Raw genomic sequence first — 26,843 nt, 5'->3', positions numbered from 1 at the left:
TGTACATCACCAGCAGCCATTACCATTACAATACAATCACGTATTTTTTCTAGTTGTGAAACTTTTAAATTCCTCTTCTGAAGTTGACAGTTTGGGATTAATAATAATAAAATCTCTCTTCTCTTCTTACCACCAGATAGGAGTAGCAAAAACTGCCCAGGAAGAGAGAAATGCTGTTCCTGCAGGGTGGACCCCTTTGATCTCAGTGACTTCTAAGAATGACCATTCCTCATGCTGTGGCTTCTGCTACTTCTCTTGAGGAGCCAAAAGGTTAAAGAGAGAGAGCAGCAGGAGTTAAATGGCAGCCAAATGGGAGAGTATGTGTCGGCCCTTGAGTTAACGTCTATGTGTTACCATGTGATTCTGGGCACAAGTCCTTTCTCAGGATGTAAATAATGTTCTAAAGGTAGATTTTTAGGCTCTTGTCCTCTATTAGAAGTAAAACAAATACGGAGTAAAGGAAAATGGGTGCATCGTTAATACCCATGTACTCATGGGTGTCTGCAAAAGCTGCTCTAAATGAATCTGAAATTTCAGCACGAAAACTTTAGAATTAAGAATTGGCATCGTTATTTGTGAAGGGACTCAAGAGTATCAATTGTGAATCAAAGAGCAGGATCTGTCCCAAGGAGCCTACTATCTAAAGCTGACAAAAACAGTAGATATTAATATTCTGTATTATGCACAAAACTGGAACTTAAAAATGTTTTTCCTTTATAAAAATATGTTCAGATTAACTTTTTAGCCTTCCTTCCTTTTCAAGTAGAGGTGAGAGGTAAGTATTATCTGTCCCTTTAGGCATAAGATGAAAACGAAGCGCAGAGAGGGAGGTAACCTGGCTAAGCTCACAGAACAGTCATGCCCCTATCGCATCAGCATTTGAGCAGGGAACTTCAAACCAGGAGCCATCAAGCTGGCCTTTCTCCTATGGCGTAAGATGACAGCTTCAATTCCTTACTGATGTATGGGGGCCTGAGTGTATAGAATACATAAATAAATGTGCAAAAGAGGAAAAGAAACCTCAATCTGGCAAAGCTGTTGGAGAGAAGACAAATTGATACCTGTGACTCTTGTTCTGATTCCCTAAACTTTTTTAAAAAAAGAAGCTTTTGCTTTGAAATAATTTTAGAAATATAGAAAAGTTGCAAGATAATACAGAGTTCCCATATATCCCTCACCCAATTTCTTCTGATATTAACATTTTATATTTGATTTCCTGAGTTTTGCAATATATGTATATTTACAAGTGAATTTGTGTCTATAACCTTCCTATAACATTCCCCTCAAGTTTACTGCCAAGATAGAATAACCTACATATATGATAAGGGTTCAACAGTTGAGCACTAAACATTTTGGTTGAAAGGTCACTTGGAAGTTATAACTGCAGTTATCATTACTGGAGAACGGGAAAGGAAGAATAATATTTATTATTGTGAAAAAAATTCTTTAGAATAAGAGAGAACTTTTTAGGTTCCTCTCAGACTGGAATTTAGTTTATCCTCTCAGGAACAGTTGAGGCTTTCAGCAATACTGAGATGACAAATAATTTTGGAAACAGCATTTTATAGGATATGTATTAAAGGAGATCTGTATTTCCCAGTTTCTGGATTTGTTCAATGGTAAATAAAAATAGAATTAACCAAGATTACAAAAATTTGGTTGATAACAGTGCACCACTTTGAAGTTGGAAGAGAATTGAGTCATGGATCAGTGGAACATATGAAGGTCCAGTGGAGCCCAAGCAGAGGATTGGGGTGTCATAAAGGAGTGCCATTGATGAAGGGTATTTAGGAAAGGACTAACCAGGTTTCTCCTGTATAAGAGTTTCACCAATAGTTTAATGAAGAGGGACTGACACTTGATATTGGACTAATACTATAGTTATTTATTATCTGAGATCATTAAATTTACATTTATGCTTAAGGTAACTATAGAAGGAATCTTATGGAATTTCCAGTATTTGACAATTTTTGATTCACAAAATTGGAACTTTTGTATGATTCATCCTAATATTTAGTAAATTGTAGTTAATTCAAAAAACTTTTGCTTAGTTTCACTTTATACTGTTTTTTGTTTTTATGAACTTGGAAATAAAGAACAGTGATCTGAGCTAGAAAAATCCAATTGAGATTTGTTATGAAAATATCTAGAATGGGCAGACAGATGAGCAGCCACCTAACTGCTACCCAAATAGGCACCCTTCCTCTGTGTGAGACATTGCACACTTGTATCATAACTGCTTTATATCTTCTTCAAGGGGTAAGTTGATTCTGTGCACTTCAATTTGTAAATTTTATAGGTTTAGTAGTACTCAGCATCTTTTCCTCCACCCATCTAAGAAAGTACATCTGAAAATGATTGTTTATCATCGTACAGCTTAAGGTTTGATTTTCAACCATAAGGTGGCATCATATCACATTTTATGCAGAAGCAGCAGGTTGTTTTTCTGTTCACTGAAATGACTAATGCTCTGCACATGTCTTTAAGTTGTGAGTGTGACACATTGAATTTTGAAGTTTATAAGCAAGTACTATAAGCTGGCATCTCTATATAGAGGCTTAACATTTTTTTCCTTATATTTGATCTTTCTATGTTATGGCTGAGAAGTTAGTAATAGAACAAATTATTGCTATATTAACTAATACTATGTTTTCCCTCATTAAAATATGTAAGGCAGTTTCTTGCATATATAGAAGCTGCTCAGAAATATTCATTGCATGATTAAATTAATATATTCCTTTAATAGGCCTTACCCTCAGGAATTCATTTTCTCATTTGTCAAGTTGAATTTACAGCATACTTTTATTGCTTATGACCCATTTCTTACTGGCATAAGAAGCTTATTTCATGAAGAAGTTAAACTCAACTGAACATGTTTAATTTTCCTACTGTCCTTTAAAAATACATTACTGTTTTTTTACACACCACTTTTTGCTTAATTAGAAATGTCTAGGACTTGCGAATTGTATAAATGCACCAGTTTACTTCCTCTAGTAGCCTGATTTTAAACTCTGGTTTAGTTTTGCAAAGATGAGTTAAAACTTTGCTTTATTTTTCTTTGTACAAACATTTGTACCTTGTAGAAAACAGTGTAAACACTTTCCTAATAAAATCATCATCAGATGAAATGTTTTTGTTTATGGAACTCTTTATAGTTTTGTGGGAAGTCAGTGCCACTCTGCCTGCTGGAAACAACCCCACAAGGCATATCGCAGGGCATCCTAGAAGTCTAGTTTGGAATTTGGAAATGGAATAATAGGACTTTGGTCTCAACATTTCTCTGATTTCAAATCTCTTGGAGCACTTAATTCTCATTCTGACTGGCTATGATGCCAAAGTAACATATTGAAAAATGAAAAATTGTTAATCATGAAAAAAATCCCTTAATGACACTATACTGGAAAACCAACTAGACTGATGTTTCTATTACATTGATTTCATGAATTGAGGATTGGCTATACCTTAGATATTAAATCTTTTTTCCCCTTGGATGGAGCTCTGCTCTAAAAAAACTGAATTATATTTTTCTCTGCGTCACCCTACAATTAATAATGTAGGCATTCTATAGTTAATATTTTCTTCTAGGAAGAAAGTCAAGGTGAAATGAAGTGAAAAGTCAAGGTGAAATAAAGTAAAAAGTCAAAGTGAAACAAGCAGATTGGTATAAAATAGAGTAAGGGAGTATTATAAGGAAGAACATTAAGGAAGCCATCCCTAAGAAGATGATGTCTCTTGTGGTTGTAGGATGAGACAGAGACAGCCCTATACATTTGGTTTTGAATCAGGTGGGTAGAAGACAGACTGGTAGTAGCTAGGGAGAACATCTCGGGAATGGAAAAGAGCTTAGCATGTAACAGAGAGAGGGAATATAAAGGAGGGCAGTGTGGATGGAGCATGGGGGTGGGAAGAAAGGGCTGTGGTATGGTGGTAGGGTAAATAGAACAGGTGGGCTAGTGTCACTGCAAGGTGAAGCAAGTGAAGAGTAGGGAAATTACCTGATCTTATTTACCTTTTAAAAAGCTTACTCTGGTTCATCAACAGTGGAATGGATAAATAAATTGTGATCTGTTCATACAAGATAGCAGGGAAAATGACTGATATGTTGCTCTCCAGTACCTAGTAGCATGATATAATGTGTCAACTTAAATATAATGTTGAGTGAAGAAAGACAAATACAAAAAAAGGACACATTTCATGAGTCAATTTTTGTCAATATTCTGTGATCTGGGCACTGGTCACATGGATGTGCTGAGTCTGTGAAAATTCATCAAGTTGTACATTCATGATTTGTGTACTTTCAAAGTGTGTCAAACTTAAATAAAAGGTTAAAAAGGATTACTCTGGTTACAAAAGAGAGAATAAATTGTAGAGTGGAAGCAGAGAGACCAGTTAGGACGCTATTGAAACTTTCCAGGTGGAAGATGGTGGTGGTGGAAATGGGGAGAGGTGAATGTATTCTAGATCTAATTTGAATTATAGTACAGTATTAATTATTAGGTGGAAATATGTAAAATATTTGGTGTTTGACTGCTTTTGGCCTTTAAAGATGACTGTTTCATATGGCTCAACCACTGGAAATGGATTGTAGGGACATCCTTGACTCATTCTAGTTATCGTTTCTCTGTTAAGTGTGATAACTATTGGTTTTATATATCTTTTCTTTGTGATACTAAGAATAAAAGCTTATGGTTTTACTTGAGAACAGATACTGAGTTTTAGTTATTCCTGTCTATTTGCATAACTATATTACTTTCTCTATGATGAGTTATGTTGTAGCTTTTTCCTATACTAGGATTAATTTTTCAAAACAAGAGTTTTTAATGTAACTGACTAATTAACATACTAGTGCTATATCCTATTATACTTTGTCATGAAGATTGTGGTAACAGTGACTGTCAAAAATTTGTATTGTAGCTGGGTGTTGTGATATATGCCTGTAGTCCCAGTTACTTAGCAGGCTGAGGCAGGAGTATTGATTGCTTGAGGCCAGGAGTTAGAGGCCACAGTGTGCTATGATTGCGCCTATGAATAGCTGCTGCACTCTAGCCTGGGCAAGATAGCAAAACCCCAACTCTAAAAAAACCAAAAAATGAAAAACTTTTTATTGTTTTAAAAGATAAGGTTGACATTGTGGAAGACAATGTGGCGATTCCTTAAGGACCTAGAAATAGAAATTCCATTTGACCCAGCAATCCCATTACTGGGTATATATCCACAGGATTATAAATCATTCTACTATAAGGACACATGCACACAAATATTCATAGCAGCACTGTTTACAATAGCAAAGATCTGGAACCAACCCAAATGCCCATCAATGATAGACTGGACAGGGAAACTGTGGTACATATACACCATGGAATATGATGCAGCCATCAAAAACAATGAGTTCGTGTCCTTTGTAGGGACATGGATGAACCTGGAAACCATCATTCTCAGCAAACTGACACAAGAGCAGAAAATCAAACACCACATGTTCTCACTCATAGGCGAGTGTTGAACAATGAGAACACATGGACACAGAGAGGGGAGCACTACACACTGTGGTCTGTTGAGGGGAAATGGGGGAGAGACGGGGGTGGGGAGGTGGGGAGAGATAGCATGGGGAGAAATGTCAGATATAGGTGAAGGGGAGGAAGGCAGCAAATCACACTGCCATGTGTGTACCTATGCAACAATCTTGAATGTTCTTCACATGTACCCCAAAACATAAAATGCAATAAAAAAATAAAAAAGAAAAAAAAATAGACAAGGTTGAGTGTTTATGCCATCATATAACAATATAAATTTTATTTGAGGATGTGGATATTAAATACCAGGTTTATCAGTTTTTACCCCTCTCCCTCAGAGCTAAGGTAGTATTTGTATCCATTTAGGTATGCTTGTGTGGGTTGTCAGATTTCTGAAGAAAAGTGCAGGACCAAGAGGCCCCTTACTGCTACAGTGGGGGTTATTTAAGTTGTGAGCACTGAGGTATCTTAGCTGGGCAGCTGAGATGTACAAAGAAGGCTGCTCAGCAAATTCTGACCCTGCAGCCCTTTCTATTGTAACAAGATCTTCAGATTCATATCCATCAAATTGACATGTGATAGTCCAAGGAGAAAACAACCTTGGAAATGGTCTATTGAAAGTAATTTACTTCCTCATCTATCACATTCCCAAATGATCTAAATTTGAGCAAAGCCGCGGGAGTATAATAACCATATTCTGAAAGTTGAGAGGAACTAAGGAAAGGTATTTTACTTTTTTAATGTTTTTCTCAACATACATTTTTTTCACACAAATGTATATAAAAGTGGAAGAGGGAGATGACATTTGATATCTATATGCGCGTGTGTACATATATGTGCACACACACACGCATATATTTTAAACCAGCTTTGAATTCATTTTCTCATATCAGAGAAGCATGCCTCCTGGTTAGTATTAGATTTTCAGAATGCACAGATGGAGAATAGCTAATGGAAATAACCCCAACTGGATTTATTTTGCATTGTGCTTCACTGAGTAAAGAAGTCATCTAGAAGATTCTAATTTTTTCTCCGAGGACCATCACAAAACACAGTCCCCAGAAGAGGGTTGGGGTGGGTGGGGAAATAATATGCAAATGTTTCCTTGAAAAATGTCCTTTCCTGCGTAGTTATAGAGTGAAATCGATACCAACCTCTAGATTTGTTGACCTGTTCCTGAGATGGAAACTAAAATGTGAAAAGTTGAAAGTTTTTCCTGATGATAGATTTTTTTCTCTTTTTCATATGCAGCTAGTGTGAGCAATCTTATGATGAGAAAGATCTTCAGACCTCTATATAGTGCTGAAGAATGTCATGTCGAAAAAGGGCATGCTTTCCCTATATCATTGTGCCTTAATCTTCTTAGATTTTTCTACAAAGAAATCACATTAATCAAATCTCCTTTCTGCTATATGAAAGGTTCAGGCTGACTAATGCTCGACTTCGGGTGAAATTGGATATGGAAGAAAATCCTGACTTGAAATAATACCAGGACTTTTCATAATCCTGTGTTGCCAGAGTCTTAGTTCAGGACTGTAATTTCCAGCTCAGGTTTTGTGAAATCCCAGAATTATCCTAGTGAACCCAAGAGGCACTCTATATGCTTTAGAGACCAAAAACCCAATTTAAATGTAAACATAAAATATTTGTTTTAAAAATGTTTAGGAGTAGGTTTATGCATGTGTCTTTAAATCAAGTAAAGAGCAGCCATTGTAAGTTGCAAATACAAGAAGGCAGAAACTACTATTCGTCTGGTTCATAAGCTTTGCAGGTGACAACAAAGACAAAATTGTGTCTAAAATGTAATCTTAGATTATAAAGAAAGATTATAAAGAAACTTAATTCAGAATCTACATATCTAAAATGTGGTCTTTCAAAATTTTTTTTTGGTGAGGAGAAGGTATTACTTATTTCAACGATGTATTTATTAAAGTATTTTTGGATCATCATGAAAACTTTTTTTTTCCCTCTGAATCTGTGGCACATTCCTTTGAATATCTTTTAGTTGGGAGAGGCTGAAGCATTTGAAAAATCCAAAGCCATTAAGAACCAATTCTAGAAAGTAGGATATATGGTCAGTGTGGGTACTATTGATTTTTAGAAAAAGCATGAAACAAACCACATTGTATTCATAAATCATAACATCACTTTGTACCCCATAAATATAACACTATAGTTTGTGAATTTATAAGTAAAAATACAAAAATAAAAAACAAACCAAAATAAACAACAAAACTTCACATATTACAAAATAATGGGACTTACTTACTTTTGTGGTTGCCCTGAGGGTAAAACTGAAAAATAAGCTCAAAAAATGTACTGAACTCCTTAAAACTTAACTCTTTAACCTCAGTGTGTATTTTATGCTTATAGCACATCTCAAATTAGATAAACTGCATGTTAATTTACAGTCACATGTGACTAGTGGCCACCATATTGGATAGCATGATACTAGAGTCCACACCTTTTCTTCTTTTTCGTTTTTGGCAAAAAGAGTTCAAAGAATGTTTATAAACTCTTCACTTAGTTACTCTATGTTAACAACTTATATAAACACAATATATAAATTATCAATACCAGGAATTTAACATGGCTGCAGTGACGATATTTAAACTGCAGACCTTATTCAAATTTTGACAATTACCCCACTAGGAATTTTTCTGGTCTAAGATCAAATCCGGGATATTACATGCTGTATTCAGTTATCATGTCTCCTTAGTTTTGTCCAATCTAGGAAGTTCCTCATTCTTTTTTGTTTTTTTTTTTTATAACTATGGCACTTTTGAAGAATATTGGCCAACTATTTCATTGAATGTCCTTTAGTTTGTATTTGTCTGATGTTTCCTAAGGATTCAATTCAGGATGGAAACTTCTGGCAAAAGTATTATAGAAGTGATGTTGTATTCTTCTCAGTGCATCATATGAGAGGTACATGATTTTGATTTATCCATCACTGGTAATGTTAACTTTGATCACTTGGTTAAGCTGGGGGCTGTCAGCTTTCTCAACTGCAAATGTACTGTTTTACCTTTGCCATTTGAAAATTTAGTTTAAAAAATATATAGAACAAGAGTAAGTATATAGAATTTCTTTATTCAATGTTTCAGGAGCACTCACTGGATATAGTTTTGTTTTTAAAGAAGCATATTCATTTGCTGTCAAATAACATTTTAAGCCAATTTAAATTTCATGTTTCTCATCATACATTTGCCCCAGCTTTTAACATTTATTGATGATACTTGCCTGAAACAGTTATGGTGGGGGTGGTTGCCATTTTGTGGTTTTTTAAATTTCCATAATTTCTTCTACATTTGTTAGTTGCAATTTTACTGTAAGAAAGAGCAATTATTTTATTTTAATCAGTAGAAACTGTGTGGATTCATACTTTATTCTGTGGGTTATGGTCCATTAATATAATTACTGTGTAGCTCAAATACCCATATACCCAAATTTGGCCATTGGGAGACTCTTTTAGTTTAGAGCTCACATTCTTACTACTGTAAACTCCTTCCCATAATTGTGCCTATTTACTTCAGAAAGGCCCCAACACAATCTTGCTTTTAATAGGCTTTCAGTCACATAGATAAATAAGAGGCTTATCTTGGCTTCTGAATATAATCCTTTGTTCTTCTCTAAAAGAAGCAATTTCTAATCTATCATACCCTACGTTCATTTGCCACTTTCTCACAGTTTTTGCTACATACTTTACATACGAATATTTTTAAGCTTCAAAGACTATTCATGATAAGTATCCTACACATGCAGTAGGAATTCAAGTATTTCTAGCACCTTTAGTTACTTCCATTTGCTTTAATTCAACAAACATTTGTTGCCAGTTACACTGGAGAGAAAAATGTGGAATACAGTCTATTCTATGATCTTGACCAATTTACTATCCAGTGGGGCAAATGAGACATTTATGCAATTATAGTATAGTTATAGCAGGATGTGATAAGTATTTGAACAAAATATTATGGAAACATAGGAAGAATGACTTGCAGTCCAACTTGGGAGTGAGGTTAAGGTGGTGGAAAGGAACAGGGCAGGGATGAGAGGTGCATGTAAGATTTTCTCTGGGGTTTACCAAAAAAGGACAATAATACGAATGTTAATCTGAAGAAAATGTCTGCCAAACAACTAATTTCTTTTGCTGTTTGGTCTTTGTATTGATTATTTCAAGAACTGTTTCTTTTTTTTCAAAAATTCTGAAATCCAAAGGTCAGAGAGGTTTCCATTTTTATAACTAACTGCCGAGACATGGGAACTAACCACTGACCTGGAGGTGATAACCTACAAGTGTAACAAGAATGGGTTAAGTTTTTATCACTTTGTACTGTCCTGTTCAGTCTTGAGATGGAGAATCAGAGCAAGCCTGGATTGGGAATGTCTTACATCATACACTTTTTTCCTTCACTTTTTATATCACTTGGCAAAAGTAGAACCTACACTCCACATTATCTGACTGTTCACAAAGAACTCATGTCATGATATCCTTTTAGGAGTTATCTAAGTGGGGAAAAGGATGATGAATTCCAGGACAGTGATTGCATTTTTAAGCAATAAGCAAGTATCAAGAGACAGTTTTGGAAGGTAGTAGTGGTAGTGGAGGACTCTTACTGCCCTTTGTGAAAGTATTTGTCTTTTATCAAAGTGACTCTTCTATTTTAGCATGCAATGCAGATGCTGCTTGGATACCCTTTTCTTTGCTGCTTTTGGTACCCAAGGCATTTTGTAGCTCTTGATCACTAGAGTTGACTATTTGGCTCCTTGCAGTTCTTTGCTAATTTTTTTTGATGCCTTTGAAATTCTTCAGGCCTGAGACTCGCCAGAGACCAGGGCAAAAAACGTGGCTGAATGAATGAATGAATACACATGTGAGAGAAAACTGTAAGAAGAAAGCTGCCTCTCTTAGACTGATCATGAGTTAAACAGAATGCCATGTGCCCTTGTGCAGAAAAGACTTTTCTTAGTCTGTGAGTACAAGTTTTCTAACTTACAATACTGAATAAAAGTTGATCTTAATGCACATAAAATAAGTACAAAAGGGTTAGTTCGGAAAAACTTCTGAAAATTGTCTTACTAAATGATTTCAATGCTGCTGGCATCTAGAGATATGGGAGTTGTATCCTCTTATGGTCTTCTTACTAGGAACATAAATACCCAGAAATGTGCATGTATGTATATAACAGCTTTTCTATGTATAATTCATGTTTGTGTATATACTTTATATTTCAACTGAGAATGTTTTTGTCTGAATGGTTTATTTGTGATTTTGTGTGTGCGAAAAATCTTTAAAAATTTTGAAAGAGAATTTATTTTATCTTCTAGTGTTTGTCTTTTTCCATCCAAGCTTATTTCATGAGCACACAGAATTAAATATACTTGACTTATAGAAAGGGAATCAAAGATGAAAGTTCTCCCAAACCTGTTGTCATGTGGTTTAAAAATTACCATTGATTTTAAGTCCTTAGTGTAAGCATTTTTGGTATATGTATGTGAGTATATGTACACACACACACGCACAAATATATACATTAATCCTAAAGATAAAGTGGAAATGAGCCTATAAGAAAATAACTCAAAAGTGATAAAATTATGATTATCAAAAACAGTGTTGCATCTGTGATGTAGTTTTGTGTTTGTATCAGAATTAATCACCTTTGGGAAGTTATTTTTATATGAAGAGAAAGAGATTGCTTGACTCTTGATTCCTTAGAGAATTAGACTGTTAGGACAGAGTTACGGAAAAGGGATTGTGTCACAAGTGAAGTTATGGTTTCAGTACTGCTTCCAAATATTCCTGCTTTGGTTTTAGGGGCAAAGAGCTGAGGAGTCTTGAAGCAGTCTTTTTGCTCAAACAATTTAACAGGCAGTGGGTTTGGTGCCAGTGATTCCATTTCTAAAGGATTTTCCTTTGAAGTGTTTGTTCTTCAGTACGTTTTTCCAGCCAAACATATGCCTGTGATTTGAAATCAGCTTAAGAGTTTTCTTTCACATTTAGTATTTGTGTTTAGTTTGCTGGCATTAAAAGATGCAGAACAAACTTGTTTGATTCCTAAATCCCTATAATGATATTGCCACTAAGGATGATTCTCATGGGGAGAGTTTAGTTATCACTGACTCTAGAAAAACACATGAAAGTTATTTTTGAAATAAACTTATTTCTGGAAAGGGCTAAAGGAAAACATGTTCCAGCTTGCATATACTTGGCATCTTTTCTTCTAGAATTTCTTAGGAAAGTATTTCTTATTTGTTAATATTGTCTTATTAGCTCAAAAGTTTTATTCTACCTGAAACATGGCTGTTACCCTTGACTTCTCGACCAGGGTTATAGATCTAGCTGGTGACTTGAAATATATTAACTGGATTAATTACTCTTGAGAATTCATTGCACCTGTGGAAGCAAAATATTGAAGATTTTGAAATATATATATATATATCCTGCCATGTTCTGAAGAGATGAGACTTGTGTTTGATACAACACTGTCCAGAGTGGGTAAATTGCCTGTGAGTCTGTAGTTTTTGTAGTTGTTGTTGATTTGGCTGTTTTTTGAGACAGGCTGTGTCACCCAGGCTGGAGTGCAGTGGTGCAGTCACAGCTCACTACAGTCTTGAACTCCCAGGATCAAGCAATTCTCACCTCAACCTCCCAAGTAGGTGGGACCACAGGCATGTGCCACCACACCAGGCTAATTTTTAAAAATATTATTTGTAGAGACAAGGTCTTGCTATGTTGCCTAGGCTGGTCTTGAACTTCTAGGCTCAGGCAACCCTCCTGCCTTGGTCTCCCAAAGTGCTGGGATTACAGGCATGAGCTACTACGCCCAGCTGATCCTTCATTTGAATTCAAATATTGGAAGATGGCAAAAGGGGCCAACATGAGAGCATAAGCTCATTAAAATAACTGTGATGGGATCTCCTGGGATGGAACTGAGAAAACCGAGAGGTATGTTCTACACCCTTGGTTTCAAGAGTACGCCTTACGTTTCTCTTTCAAGGAACTAGTTTTCAGATCCTAAAGGACCAACTTTGACCAATAGAAATTTTCCTAAAGCTCTTCTTTTTTGATGACAAAATATAGAAAATCCTTTAATTTAATCACACACAAATCAGGCCTCAAATAGCAAGAGCAAATCAAAGTTTATAAATAAAAATAAAATACAGATCTGGTTATTTTAGTTAGTATCCTTTCTTGGATTCAGGTGGCTTTTCAGAATACCCTTTTGTCCAGGTCAGGTCCTTTTCCCACACTTACCTAATTGAGGTGATTCTCATGCTTTGTGGCTCCCATGGGCAGGCCACGTTGTTTCTTCTCTGCCAGGAAGTCACTCTTGACTTTGTGAATGGTCATTTGGATTCAAATAGTGGAGGCTGGAGAAAGAACCCAAAATGGGGATAGGTACTTGATACCTAGGAGACTGAATTATCTTGAGAAATCCACTAGGTTCTCATTTCTTCTCAGTGGGTCCTCACCATGTCCAAGGGGCTCATTGACATATGAAACCAGGATGGCAGGTGGACTGTTATGGATTCTTCTAGTTCATTGTACCTGTTGGGTCAAGTTAGTTCACTTTTCCAGGCTCAAGCCTTAGGCTACATGCTCCCAGACCCAGGCTTTCAGAGTTATCACAGTCATGATGAATACCTTTAAATACACAATGTGTCTCTACACATGAGTTTAATTCATGCATAATCCTGATATTGAATAGTGATTTTGAAAAAAATTGGTATTTGTTTTCTCCATTTTCTTCATTTTTGATTTTAATTATCTCAGCTTTTTAGTTAAATTAAATCTCTACCTTACTTGTCCTCCCAAAAGACAACTAGTTGCCAAGATTATCAAATTTAGCATAGAGGTTCCTTCTATAAGTGATTGTCTTCATTTATTTTATTCATTCACACAACGCATTTTTGATAACTTCTGTGTTGATAAACTTGTGTGACAAGGTGAACATACAAAGATTAATATGTGATTGGTTTTACTTCAAGTAGGTCATGATCTAGGAAAAACCATGACATATTGAAAATGAACTTCAATAGAACGTATAAAATGATATATTAATGGTACAAATAAAGTGCTATCAGGACACAGAAGTGATTATTCTGCCAGAGGACTGGGACCAGGTAAGGCTACACAAAAGAGACAACATCTGAAAAATACTTAGAACTTTGGTCTCAGTTTTGAAATATTGGGCATTAGTACAGTCATGGTGGTCCATCTCGGTAAGTATATTTGTATTCTCTATTTACTAACTACAATCTTAGAGTCACTATGTGACATATTAATAACAGCAGTGGAAATTTTGTATTGCATCTTGGTCTTCAAGGACTGATCCTAAGAAAAAGGAAAGAAAAAGATGTGAATTGAGGTTTAGGGATATGTCCACTAAAAAATTAAAGTAAATTTTTTTTTCTATACTGATACCTACCTCTTTACAGCAGATACTTAGAAATATATTAGTTAGGGTTTTCTATTTGGAATGAGAAACTTGTATGAAAGATGGAGTTGATAAGAAGAGAGAAAAAAGAAAAAGAAGGCATTATTTTGTCTAGATTCCAGGAGTTCCATATAGGACATGGTTGGGATGGCTGTCAGACAGGAAGGGGGAACAGGGGGACTTCTTGTAGCCATATTTTGGTAACCAGGTCAGTGGTTTTACTTAGCACTGTATGTTTATTTGGGATAGACTGTAAGGGGCTACTGGACAATGTATGTATATGTGGGAAGTTCTCAAGTCACTCCTAGGTGTTTACACTGCTGATAAGGTACTTAGAAAAAACCAGCAAATGTTTTTACTGGGTGCTAATTCATTAAAAAGTATTTCCATACAAAGAGCCTTTTATCAATTTTAGAATGAAGCACTGGGATGGAATTTTAGAAAATTCTGGCATGAAAATTTGTTGAAAGGAGTTTCACTTGACCCCCCAAAACGCAATATAATATTCTTGATATTAAGGAGATGAGCTTATGTAGTTCAAGGAAACAATTTCTCTAACCTCAGGGGATCAGAATAAGGTAGAGCCCAAATAACATCACAATTACCCTCTTGTCTTACTTGCCCACTTTCTGCTTCATGCTTTTTTGTCTCAATGCCTGCAGTGTTGGCAGGGTGGGAAACAACTGTTCAAGTGTGCCAGGGGCTGGTTGCCTTTACAACCCTCCTGAAAGCCAACTAGTTAGATGAATCATTAAATGTCTCTCCACTTTGTCTGTTCAGCACTGCATTGCTCTGGATCATATCCACATTCCTACCTTTGTCTTGAAACTGAAGTTAGGACTTGCTTGTTCCTTTTGGCACATTTTCAGATCATGAGCACATTTTATATGTCCATCTGCACAGCTATCTAAAAATGAGCAGACTTGTGGGGAGTGTGGCTAAGAGTTTACTTAAGATCCTTCACAGGCTCCTGCCTGTCTCTTCCAGATTGGCAGGCACAAATGAAGTTAATCATACTGTATTAAATATGGTAGAATGATCTGGTCATACATTACACCTGGGAGTGTTGAATACTGCTCTGAATTGAATACCTGGTACTTTTTTGGTGACTTGAGCTTTGAGCTGTGTTGACTTGTCAAGGGGTAAGTCAACAAATCTTAGCTAAATAGTTTGTGGTATATTATTAGGAATGTTAGATAAGGCAGTTCCATATAACTCCTATCGTTATACATTCTTGGATTGAAAATAAGCCAATCTCTCAGCACTTTGGAGAGAAAGCCTTAGAACTGGTCCTTTGAATATCATGAGAAACGATAATGATATGTGGAGACACTCTGAAGGGCACCTCTGTAGTATCCAAGTTGCTAATGTAAGAAATATGAAGGAGCTAGATGTTTGTTAAGAAAATACAAATGTGAACTACATCAGCACTTTTAATAGCTGAAGATCTTTTTGCCTTTTCTCACATGGATACCTAAATAATGAAATCATAATTGCTTTAATTTGATGTGTTTACGTATGCTCTGTAAACCATTATGGAATCTGTGACATTCCTAGTCTGCAATCAATGGCAATATTATGAAAGGAGAAAAAAATGATTAATTATTAGCATTGATAAATATTTGATTAATGCTTATTAAAAAAGCAAATGCTTGTGAGAACATGAATCATTATTGGACTTTTAGAGGGCAAATCTCCCAAAGAACCTCGTCAGTTACAAATTAAACTTAGAAAGTTTTCCAAGGACCAGTCATCTATTTAATATCTTGCATAAAAGCAATGGTGATTTCATCAGAACTGTTGGGGAACACAGAATGATATGTCATAAGTAACCTTCATCCCTAATTAGTAATGAAAGAGTAATAGTTATGTGGCTTTGCTCTTATTCAACTATTAAGATGTAGCCAGTTAATTGCAACTTACAAACGAGGTAGATTTTCTAGCCTTAAATTATGAATGATGTTGATATGTGGCTTTATTATTTAATGCTTGGTCTCTGTTACTCGTTGCCAGCAACAGAGCTCAACTTTGAATTTCCAAGGAAGAGCACACATACCCATTATACAGTGCCACTTTGAATGCAGGCTTTTGCAAAATTGACTAAGTTTTCAAGTGATGGCTGATCTGCCTGTGCTCATAGTAAAGATTTGGCTTTACTTCACAAGAATGGGAATTTGATAATCAAGTGCATCCTTACAATTTATAATTTTGTTCCACTAGAGAAAGAAATGTATAGGCAGCTTTTGTATTTCATATGATGATGTGTGTTTGGCTTTTGAAGGTAGGTCTATTCATAAGAGAGTAAGTTCAGTTTAGTTGTAAAAAGCAAAAGGCCTCCTCTCCAATTGGCAATACTGGATAACTGGCAATAACTGGATACCCCAAAGGGCTGTTTAACTTTACATTTTACTTCTTTTTGAGAATTTGGACACCTCTAGGTGTCTTCCAGGTATGATCTTGTAGTTAGAAATTTTTTTTGTACCATGCTTCTAAATCAAACTTTCTCATAATTTAGAAGTACATGATACGATTTGGACATAATTTTGTCTTCTCAGCAAGATAACCATTGGGACATAGATTCAACTTAGGTTGAAATGTCTCTCCTTTCCTTGTCCTTACCAATTTTGCAATCAAATATATAGTATGAAATTTTTCACTATCGTAATTCTAGAACAATGGATGCGTTGTCAAGGGAAGTTGTAGAGTTCAGACTACTTTTTGTCCTGCATGGCTTAGATGTTTAATTGCTTAAAAGCAGGCGATCTTTGGAGATTATTTCTTGTGTTAAATGTTACCATTATACATAAAACTGTTCTTCAGAGATAAGAAAATCTAAGACAATTAGCTAAAAATATTATTTTATTACTCAATAACACTTAGGTTCTCCCTAGCCCTGAAATCTTTTATACACTTTCCTAATCATGTCTGCTTCTGGATTCTGTTAAGCAGAATTGTTATTCTAATTGCTGAATTCCCTGGTACACTGATTTTAGGCAATGACATAGATCAGAGCATTCTAATACTGTAAAAAAGTTTTTTGGAAGGGTGGTTCAGAGAAGTGAGTGCGAAAAGGTGTGGATTTTTCTAGCTAAAAAAATAATGAGTCAAGCGTGGTGGCTCACATCTGTAAACCCAGTGCTTTGGGAGGCTGAGGTGGGAGGATTGCTTGAGACCAGGAGTTTAAGACCAGCCTAGGCAACACAGCAAGACCCCACCTGTACACAAAATTAAAAAAAAAAAAATTAGCTTGGGTTTGGTGGCATTCACCTGTAGTCCTAGCTACTTGGGAGGCTGGGGTTGGAGGAGTGCGTGAGCCCAGAGTTTGAGACTGCAGTGGGCTATGATGGTGCCATTGCATGCCAGCCAATGTGACAGAGCAAAGCCCTGTCTTAAGAAAGTGTATTGATTACATGAAACTTAGAAAAGATGAAAATATATAAATAAGAAAACACTCACTTCTAAGACTCTTGTCTCATTTTTAAGATACTAGACTTATACAAAATTATTTGAAATATTTAGACAGACTCTCATCTAGCTCAAATTATAAGTGTTCCATTACATATACATTTTAAATTAGATATGACCACCTCAGTTAGGTGACCCTGGGAGTATAAAACATATTCTTTCATCTCTTGTTACTTGGGATGCCTTTCTATCCCTTATCTTCATTCTTCACTTTCTTCTTGAAGTTACAGACTTGATTGATGCCTTTGTAGTTACTCCTTCCCAAGCCTGCTCCTGGTTGGAAGGGCAGGTAGGGACTATTAGCTAGTATACTACAGCAGAGTTTAGAGGAAGAATTGATGGGGTAGAGAAGCAAGTAGAATAAGAAGAGAGGGGCATAACCTCTCTGGACTTGCTTTTCCATTCCCTTCCATTCTGTATCCAATTTTAACTATATTTTCAATTAATACCTCCAGTAAATATCTCTCATAATTGTATTTTTATCTTTAAGTTTTTTGAAATTTCTAGCTGTCTTCTGGACATTTCCACCAAAATCCCCAAGTTTCTAAAACATAATATGCTATACTTTCTCCCATGCTAACCCTAGGTTTTCCTCCAACTTCCCAGTTGTCTTAATAGTAGCCCAGATAAATTAGTACTTGGCCTTGAAATCTGGAGGCTTTCACTGGCTATTTTCCCTTGCTTTGCTTACATTCAGTTAGTTCTTAATACTGTCTATTCTTCCTTATCAATTTCTTATCTATTTAATTTGTTTCCTTCTTTGTATTCCTACTATAAGTCACCCCCTCCCCCAAAGTTTAAGCTCTTGTGATGTCCTTTAATGGCTAATTGGTCTCCCTACTTCTAGTCTCCTCCCACCCCCCAGTGGTCTGGCACTCTGCCACTAGGCTTATTGTATGACTTAATTTAGTGGATTTCTTATACTCATTCAGTAGGGTACTTACACTTCAATCTAGCGCTCAAGATTGTCTACTGTCTACTTTTTGACAAAAAACCTACAGTATCAGTGTAATTTTACTATTTTTCCTATCCTGGAGTCTAGTAGTTTTCAACTTTTACTGTGCATCATAATTTTGGGGGAGACTTAAAAGATACAAATATGTGGGTCTCATTTCCAGAGATTCTAACTGGTCATAATGAGGGGGCAGAGGGGCATGTATTGGTATGTTTTCAAGCTTCCCAGATGATCCTGATGTTTTTAAAGTGAAACCAGGATCAAACACTGCTATTTTCGTGCATGAAATCCTAACTCTGCCTGAAATGCTTTTTCTTTTTGAGTCTTTGAGCCTTTGTAAATATTTTTTCCAAAAGACCTAGAATGTCATTTCCATCAAAATCCTTCTGTTTCTTCATTCTAATTCAAATAGCACCTCTGCCATGAAGTCTATTTGGTCTATTTGGTTACTGATACTTGTGGTTGCATTGTGAAGTTCTTTTGTTGTGTTTTTCAGCTTTGTCAGGTAATTTATGTTCCTCTCTAAACTGGTTATTCTCATTAACAGCTCCTGTAATATTTATCGTGGCTCTTAGCTTCTTTGCCTTGGGTTAGAACATGTTCCTTTACCTCAACAAACTTTGTTATTAACACCCTTATGAAGCCTACTTCTGTCAATTTGTCCACTTCAACTTCTGCCCAGTTTTGTGCCCTTGTTGGAGAGTTGGTGCAATCATGTGAAGAGGAGGTACTCTGGCTTTTTGAGTTTTCAGCATGTTTTGTTGATTCTTTCTCATATTCATGAGTCTGTCTAGCTTCAATCTTTGAGGCTGCTGACCTTTGGATGGGGTTTTTGTGGAGACTTTTTTGTTGATGCTGTTGTTGCTGTTGCTTTCTGTTTGTCTTTCTCTTAACAGTCAGGCCCCTCTTCTGTAGGGCTGCTGCTGTTTGCTGGGGGTTCACTCCAAACCGTATTTGCCTCAGTTCCTCCCATACCTGGAGATATTACCCAAGGAGTCTGCAGAACAGCAAAGATGGCTGCCTGCTTCTTCCTCTGGGATTTCTGTCCCCAGGGGCTACCGACCTGATGCCAGCAGGAATGCTCTTGTATAAGGTGTCTGGAAACCTCTGTTGGGGGTGTCTCACCCAGTCAGGGGGCACAGGTTCTGGGACCCACTTAATGAAGCACTCTGGCTGTCCCTTGGTGGAAGGACTGTGCTGTGCTATGGGGGATCTCACTCTTCTGGGCTGCCAGCATTTCTCAGAACCAGCTAAGTATGTTGATCCACATACTTAGTCTATCTCTCCTTTTACATCTAATAATATTTGCTTGATACATCTGAGTGCTAAAGTGTTGAAAAAAAATATATATATATAGAATTTTATTTTTTATATGTATAATTGTTATATCCTCTTGGTGAATTAATACCATTATAATTGTATCATAACCTTGTCTCTTTTTACAGTTTTTGACTTAAAGTATACTTCATCTAAGTATAGCTACCCTTACTCATTTTTGGTTTCTGTTTGTATGGAATATCTTTTTCTATCCTTCAGTTTCAGTCTATGTGTGCCTTTATAGAAGAGGTTAGTTTTTGTTTTGTTTTGTTTTGTTTGAGACAGGATCTCACTCTGTTGCCCACGCTGGACAACAATGGCATGATCTCATCTCATTGTAACCTCCACCTTCCTGGTTTAAGCAATTCTCTAGCCTCAACCTCCTGAGTAGCTGGGACAACAGACATGTGCTACCACACTTGGCTAATTTTTGTAGAGACAGATTTCCCCATGTTGCCTAGGCTGGTCTCAAACTCCTGAGCTCAAAGCAATCCACCCACCTTGGTCTCCCAAAGTGCTGGTATTAAAGATGTAAGCAACTGCCCCAGCCAAGAGAGGTTAGTTTCTTTAGGCAACATATAGTTGGGTCTTGTTTTATCACTTATTTAGCTAGTCTATATCTTTTAATTATGGAATTTAATCCATTTACATTCAGGGTTATTATTGATAGGTGAAGACTTATTCTTATCATTTGGTTAATTATTTTCTGGCTTTTAAAATATTGTTTCTTAATTTTTTCCTCTCTTTTTTTAACATTGTGGTTTGGTATTTTTCATAATTGCAGTTAGTGTATTTTTATTTCTGGATATCGAACTCCTTTAAAGATTTCTCATAAGGCCCGTCAAGTTATCACACATTCTCTCAGTTCTTGCTTGTCTGGGAAGGGCTATTACTCCTTCATTTTTGAAGAAATAGCTTTGCTGAATACGGTACTCTTGGCTGGCAGTTTTGTTCTTTCAGCACTTTGAATACATCATCCCATTCTCTTCTGACCTGTAAGATTTCTGCTGAAACCTTCTATGTGTATTCCCTTATATGTGACTTGGGGAAATCTATTTGAAATTTTCTTATATGTGACTTGATATTTTTCTTTGGTTATTTTTATAATTCTCTCACTGCTTTTGACTTGTGACAGTTTTACTAAGATATCCCTTGGAGAGAACCTATTTGGCTTGAATCTGTTTGGGAACTTTTGAGCTTCCTGGATCTGGATATCCATATTGTTCCCAAGACTTGAGAAGTTTTCAGCTTTTGTTTCATTAAATAGGTTTTCTATTCCTTTTCCCATCTGTTGTCCTTTTGGAAATCACATAATAAAAAAAAATTGTTCTCTTAATGGTGCCCCATAGGTCCTATTGGCTTATTCACCTTATATTCTTTATTTTATTTTTTTAATTTGATCTGATTTATTTCAGAAGACCCATCCACAAGTTTGGAAATTCTTTGTTTTACTTGATCTAGTCTATTGTTCAAGGTCTTGATTATATTTTTTATTTTATTCATTCAAATCTTCAGCTTCAAGATTTCTGTTTCTTTCTTTTTCAATAATACCTCTTTGTTGAATTTCTCATTCAGATCATGTATTATTTTACTGATTTATTTGTATTAATCATCTTCATTATCTTGTATCACAGTACATTTCCTTAAGATCACTATTTCAAATTCCTTTTCAAGCCTTTTATATATTTTATTTTCTTTGAAGTATATACAGGAGTATTATTGTGTTCCCTTGAGAATGTCATATTTTCTTGCTTTTTCGTATGTTTTTATGTTCCTACATTGATACCTGTGCATCTGGTCAAATAGTCACCTCTTCCAATTTCAAGGAGTGGCTTTCTTAGGAAAACATTTTTTCTGTAGTTGTGACCTATAGTGTTGGTTGGGTAAGGTGCTTTGGTGTTGGTTCTAAGTGCATGCAGGAGTAAAGTCTCTATGTAATTTATTGCTATAAATTAATGTCAGTGATTTCTTCAGATGCCTCAGTGTCCTAAACTGCAGGGTTTGTATAGGCATTTGAGCAGCTTTTCTGAGGACGGAGTTTCTGGTGATTGTTTGCCTTGAGGAGGCCAGTCCTTTGTCCCTGAGGGGCATGTGCACAGTGGCAGCTCTGCCAGTTAAGGAGTCTGAATTGCTAGCTTATACTGGCCAGACATATCCTGGGGCCCTGGGTGATGTGTGCATGGAATTCTGCAGCTTTTTTGGTTGAGGGGAAGGGGCAGCTGGCAGTGGCAGACATCAGGTGTGCTCATCCATTGGCCCTGGGGAGCATGTGTGTTGTGCATGCTCCACTAGTCAAAGGTGTGGGGTTGCTGATGGTAGTGGGTACCAGATAGGCCTGTCTTTGAGCCCTGGGGCATGCATGTGTGGCATATAGTAGTCCCATTGGTTGAGGGTTTGAGGTTGCTGGTGGATGCAGATTCTAGGTAGTTGGCTCTCTAGGTGCATGCATTGGCTTTCCCAGTCCTGGGAGTGGTTCCCCACTGCACTGACTGCCTGGTTCCTTGGGGTGTAGGGAGCTGAGTAGGCTTGGGTATTGAGATCATGGCTGTAACACTGGGTTTTTCTGGACTCATGACACTGTAGCCCTTTGTTTGGGCATGTTAGGTGACACTGGGGATCCAGAGATGTGAAGATGCAGGGGCTACTGGGTTCCAGGGCAGGTTGTGTTTTAGCAGTGGCTCTGTTTGCAAAGTGATGCCAAGCTGTGGCAGCTTGGGTCCTGGGGATTTTTGGAGATCCAGTATGAGTTTTCTCTCTGGGGCAATGCAGCTGTATGGAATCCAAGCAACTCCCTATATTGGGCTTAGGGTCTGTGAGGACTGTGGAACTCTCATATAGCTGGGATTGTAGGTCTTCACGGTGGTAATGGGCACTGCTGAAGATTTCCCACTTATCTTTTCTCCATAGTAGGAATCTCTCATCACTCTGAGCTGATCCTGCCCCTGGGCTTTGCTTCTTTCTCTATGCTGCCGTCCTTAGTTTCTGTGTCTCAGCAGGTCTTTTTCACTTCCTTGTTGAATTCCAATGTTCTCTTTTAGATGCTTTACTCAAAGTACAGTGATCTACTTATTGTTTTGGTCCTTCTTTGTGGAAGAGATGGGTGTTGGGCACCTCTAGTCAGCCATTTTGATTTGTAGCCCCAAATGGATTTAACAGAGTAAGATTTAAACAGAGAATTATCACATATACAAAATGAAATGGCAATTGTAGAGCCGAAAAAATAAAATGCAGTATTGGAAGTTTAGAAGTCATTGGATAAGTTTAACACCAGATTCTATACAGCTAAAGATGGAATCAATGACATCAAGCACCCTAAAAATTATTTAAATCAATCATTCAAACTGAAGCATAGAGAGAAAATGGAATAGAAAGAATAGAACAGGGGGTAAAGGGATATGTAGGACATACCCAACTACATTAATATGTATGTAGCAGAATTTTTGAAGGAGGAAGTAGAGAACGGATAGAAGCAATATTTGAAAAAAGATAATGGCCAAGAATTTCCTAAAACTGATGAAAAATAGTTTACAGATCCATGATGCTCAGTCAACCCCCCACAGAAAAAGCATAAAGGAAACCACCAATGCACATCAGCCTCAGTCAAGCCACTTAAAATCAAGATAAAGAAAAAAATCTTAAAAGAAACCAGAGAAAAAAGGACATATTATCTTCAAAAGAACAACAATATCACTGATGGCTGACTTTCAACAGAAACCCTGAAAGCCAGAAAACAGTGGAATGACATCTTTAAAGTGCTAAAAGGAAAAAAACCCTGCCACCTTAGAATTCTATGTGCAGTAAAAATATCCTTCAAAAATAATGGTGAAAAAAATAAAAAGGCAAAGATTTTCTAAAAATGAAAAAAAATAAATGCCAAGATTTTGTAATTTGTATTTGTATTGAAAGAAATACAAGAAAGAATATGAACCACTTTAAAAGCACAAAATTAAAGGAAGGAATAAATATAGCCAGAAAGAGTAAATAAAAAGAATACTGACCATTTCAAGTACTAACAATAAAAATGTCTCTTTAGGTTTTATAACATGTAGAAGTAGCACATGTGAAAACAGTAGCATAAAGGACAGAAGAAAGGAAAGGAGCTAAACAATTCTAAGATTGATACATTAAGGAAATAGGAAAAGTATACATTTAAAATTATTAGTAATAATTCAACAATGCATGTTGAAATCTCTAGGACAACCACCAACAATACATAAACCTAGTAGAAAAACTGAAAATGGAATAATAAAAAGTAAGTAATCCAAAGGAAGATAGAAAAGACAAGATCAAAGGACAAAAAGCAGATGGGATAAATAGAAAAATATCAAAATAAAGCTTAAACCCAGTATATCAGCAATTATATTAAATGCAAATAAACTAAACACTCCAACTAAGAGACAAATGTCAGATTGGTCCCATTGTGTCCTGTTTATACAAGCAATTTACTAAATAAAAGGTCACAAATAAATTGAAAGTAAAATTACGGAAGAGATATGTCATGCAAATAAATACTTACCAAAAGCTAGTCAGTGAGTCTGTAATATCAAAGTAGACATTAAGGCAAAAAAAAATTAATGAAAATACAGACAAACATTTATTAATGTTGAAAGAGTCAATTCAATAAGAAGGAAAAACCAGTGATACTGAAGATAACTTTAAAATACATAAAACAAAGATTGACAAGATTAAATAAACAAATATATTTTAATACTTTCTCCCAGTAACTGATAAGCACACTCACAAAAAGCTAAAAAGAATATTGAAGATTTGAGCAAAACCATTAAACAACTTGAGCTAATTGGCATTCGTAAAACACTATACACAACTGCAGAATGCCCATTCTTTTCAGGCAACCATGGAGTATTTATAAAAATACTTTTTTTAATAAAAAAGGACATAAAGCAAATCTTAACAAATTTCAAATAATTGAAATACTATACAATGTTCTTTCACTAAAGTGGAATTCAACTAGAATTCAGTAATAGAAAGAGAATTATAAAATCCTCAGATGTTTATACATTAAGCAGCACACTTCTAAATAAATTTTGGGTCAAAGACGAAATCACAAAATATTAGAAAACATGCTGAGCTGAATTATAGCAACAAAACAAGAAAAGAAACCACTGAAAAAGAAAAGATTTAATTAATAGGCATGTAGCTTCAGTTTTCTCATTTGTAAAATAGGGATAATAATTGAGCCTACTTCCTTGCATTCTTGTGAGGATTAGATGAACTAACATGTAAAATAGTGCCTGTCATAAGCACTCAACAAATAATTAGCTGCTGTTGCTGCTGCTACTACTACTACTATCATCATCACCGCCACTACTATGATTAATACTGTTATTACAGGATGAACTATATACATATATTCTTAATAAAAAAATATAGTAATAATCTGGGCTATGAGGAGTCTGGATTGTTCTAAAGCAACTGGCACCTAGCTTGCCAGTTTACATAGGGGCATTCCTATGCCAGGGGGGATGATATATGGTGGAGCTCTCTTTTCAGTATAAATCACATTGTGCCATTACCCCTTTCAGAGTTTTCCTATTACATTTAAGGTACAGTCCAAACTTTCTGTCATTGTCAACAGGGATGCATCATCTAACCTCTGTCCACTTCTTCAGCTTCACCTCTTTCCCTTTCTTACTTTGGTATAAATACTTACTCTTACAGAGTCTTTATACTGGCTGTTTCATTTAACTGTAATGCTGTTTCCTCAGCTTCTGGTGTGGCATGTTTCTTCTTTTTTCGGAAGTCAGCTCACATGTCACGTTTCCAGGGAAGACTTAACTGACCATCCTGTTTGTGATTAGATGCACTCTATCCTATGTTGTTCTCTATCCAAGAATTGGTGGATTTCCTTCAAAGACTGTATCAAAATCTGTAATTATTCATGTGTTAGTAAACACATTTACTTTGTCTCATTGATTAGATTGTTATATTCATGATTTTGGGATACTTGCCTCTCATGTTTAGAATACATTAAAGGTATCTGTTATAGTGGCTGGTGCATAGTAGGTACTCAAAATATTTATTGGATAAATTTCTTAATTTGGTAGGTAGGGTTAAGGTCTTGGGTGGCAGGTTACACTAAGTGACCTCTGATGTCTTATTTCTACTCTTAAGACCTGAATCTATGCTATAACTACTCTAAGTAGTTTGTCCTAGGGAGAAAAACAGTAAATTCCAGTAAGAATTAGGCACATTATTCCACATGGATCTCCTTCTTAATGGAGCTGTGACAAGATGTGATCATCTTCCTTGAACATTGATGTGATTCTTTACAGGAACTGACCCCTGTGTCCAAGTCCCTGATTTTACTCTACCTAATGTTACACCAAAGAACTTTTAGCAGGCCCAAGATAAACACAATGCATTAATTAAAATGATACCTTAAAATTTAAATTTGACAAATAGGCTTCTGGTTGTCACTAAGCAACAGAATTAGCACTAAATTAGGTATTTTATGGTTGTTCAGGCAAGCTGTTTCATTGAACTTTCATTGAACTCCTCTAGAAAATATACATCATGGAGGCAGAGCAGAATGGTCAAATAGAAGACTCAACTGATTGCCTGCCCTGCCCTGCCCCTCCCCCCTGCCATAGTAACACCAAATTTAACAATTATCTACACAAAAAGCACCTTCATAAGAACCAAAAGTCAGGTGAACACTCACAGTGCATGGTTTTAACTTTGTATTGCTGAAAGAGACACCGAGCAGGGCAGGAAAGACAGTTTTGAATTGCTGACACCACTCCTTTTCTATCCTGTGGCTGCAGCTGCATGACAACAAGAATTGTATGCTTGGGAGAGGGAGAGTACAGCAATTGTGAAGCATTGCTTTGAGTTCAGTGCTGCCCTGTCACAGTGGAAAGCCAAACTGGGCTGAACTCAGCTGATGCTCGTCCATGGCAGGAGTTTTTAAAACCAGTTCTAGCCAGAGAGGAATCACTCATTCTATTGAGTTCCTGTAAGCATTGGCACCATGAGCTAAAGTGCTCTGGGGCTCTACATAAACTTGAAAGGCAGTCTAGGCCACAATGACTGCAACTCCTAGGTGAGTCCTAATGCTGCACTGGGCTCAGAGCCAGTGGACTTGGGGGGCGTGTGACCTACTGAGATACCAGCTAGGGTGGCTAAGAGGAGTGCTTG

General features: G+C 36.3%; 1 protein-coding gene across 9 annotated transcripts in view; it reads left to right on the top strand.

Moving 5' to 3' along the window:
* The window catches only part of MTERF1 (mitochondrial transcription termination factor 1), a 491,946-nt gene that overhangs the window by 140,547 nt on the left and 324,556 nt on the right, over window positions 1–26,843 (top strand). For 7 of the 9 annotated variants that reach the window (XR_012512106.1, XR_012512102.1, XR_012512101.1 and 4 more), the window contains exon 3: window positions 10,324–10,483. The exons of the other annotated variants lie outside the window; for them this stretch is intronic. The gene's annotated coding sequence lies outside the window, so the exon portion shown is untranslated. The remainder of the gene's footprint in view (window positions 1–10,323; window positions 10,484–26,843) is intronic. 9 annotated transcript variants of the gene reach the window in all.

This window comes from Saimiri boliviensis, chromosome 10 (assembly GCF_048565385.1).
Source record: "Saimiri boliviensis isolate mSaiBol1 chromosome 10, mSaiBol1.pri, whole genome shotgun sequence".
Classification (NCBI taxonomy): Eukaryota; Metazoa; Chordata; class Mammalia; order Primates; family Cebidae; genus Saimiri; species Saimiri boliviensis.
Note: the sequence above shows the minus strand (reverse complement) of the source record. Positions and strands in the feature narration are given on the sequence as shown.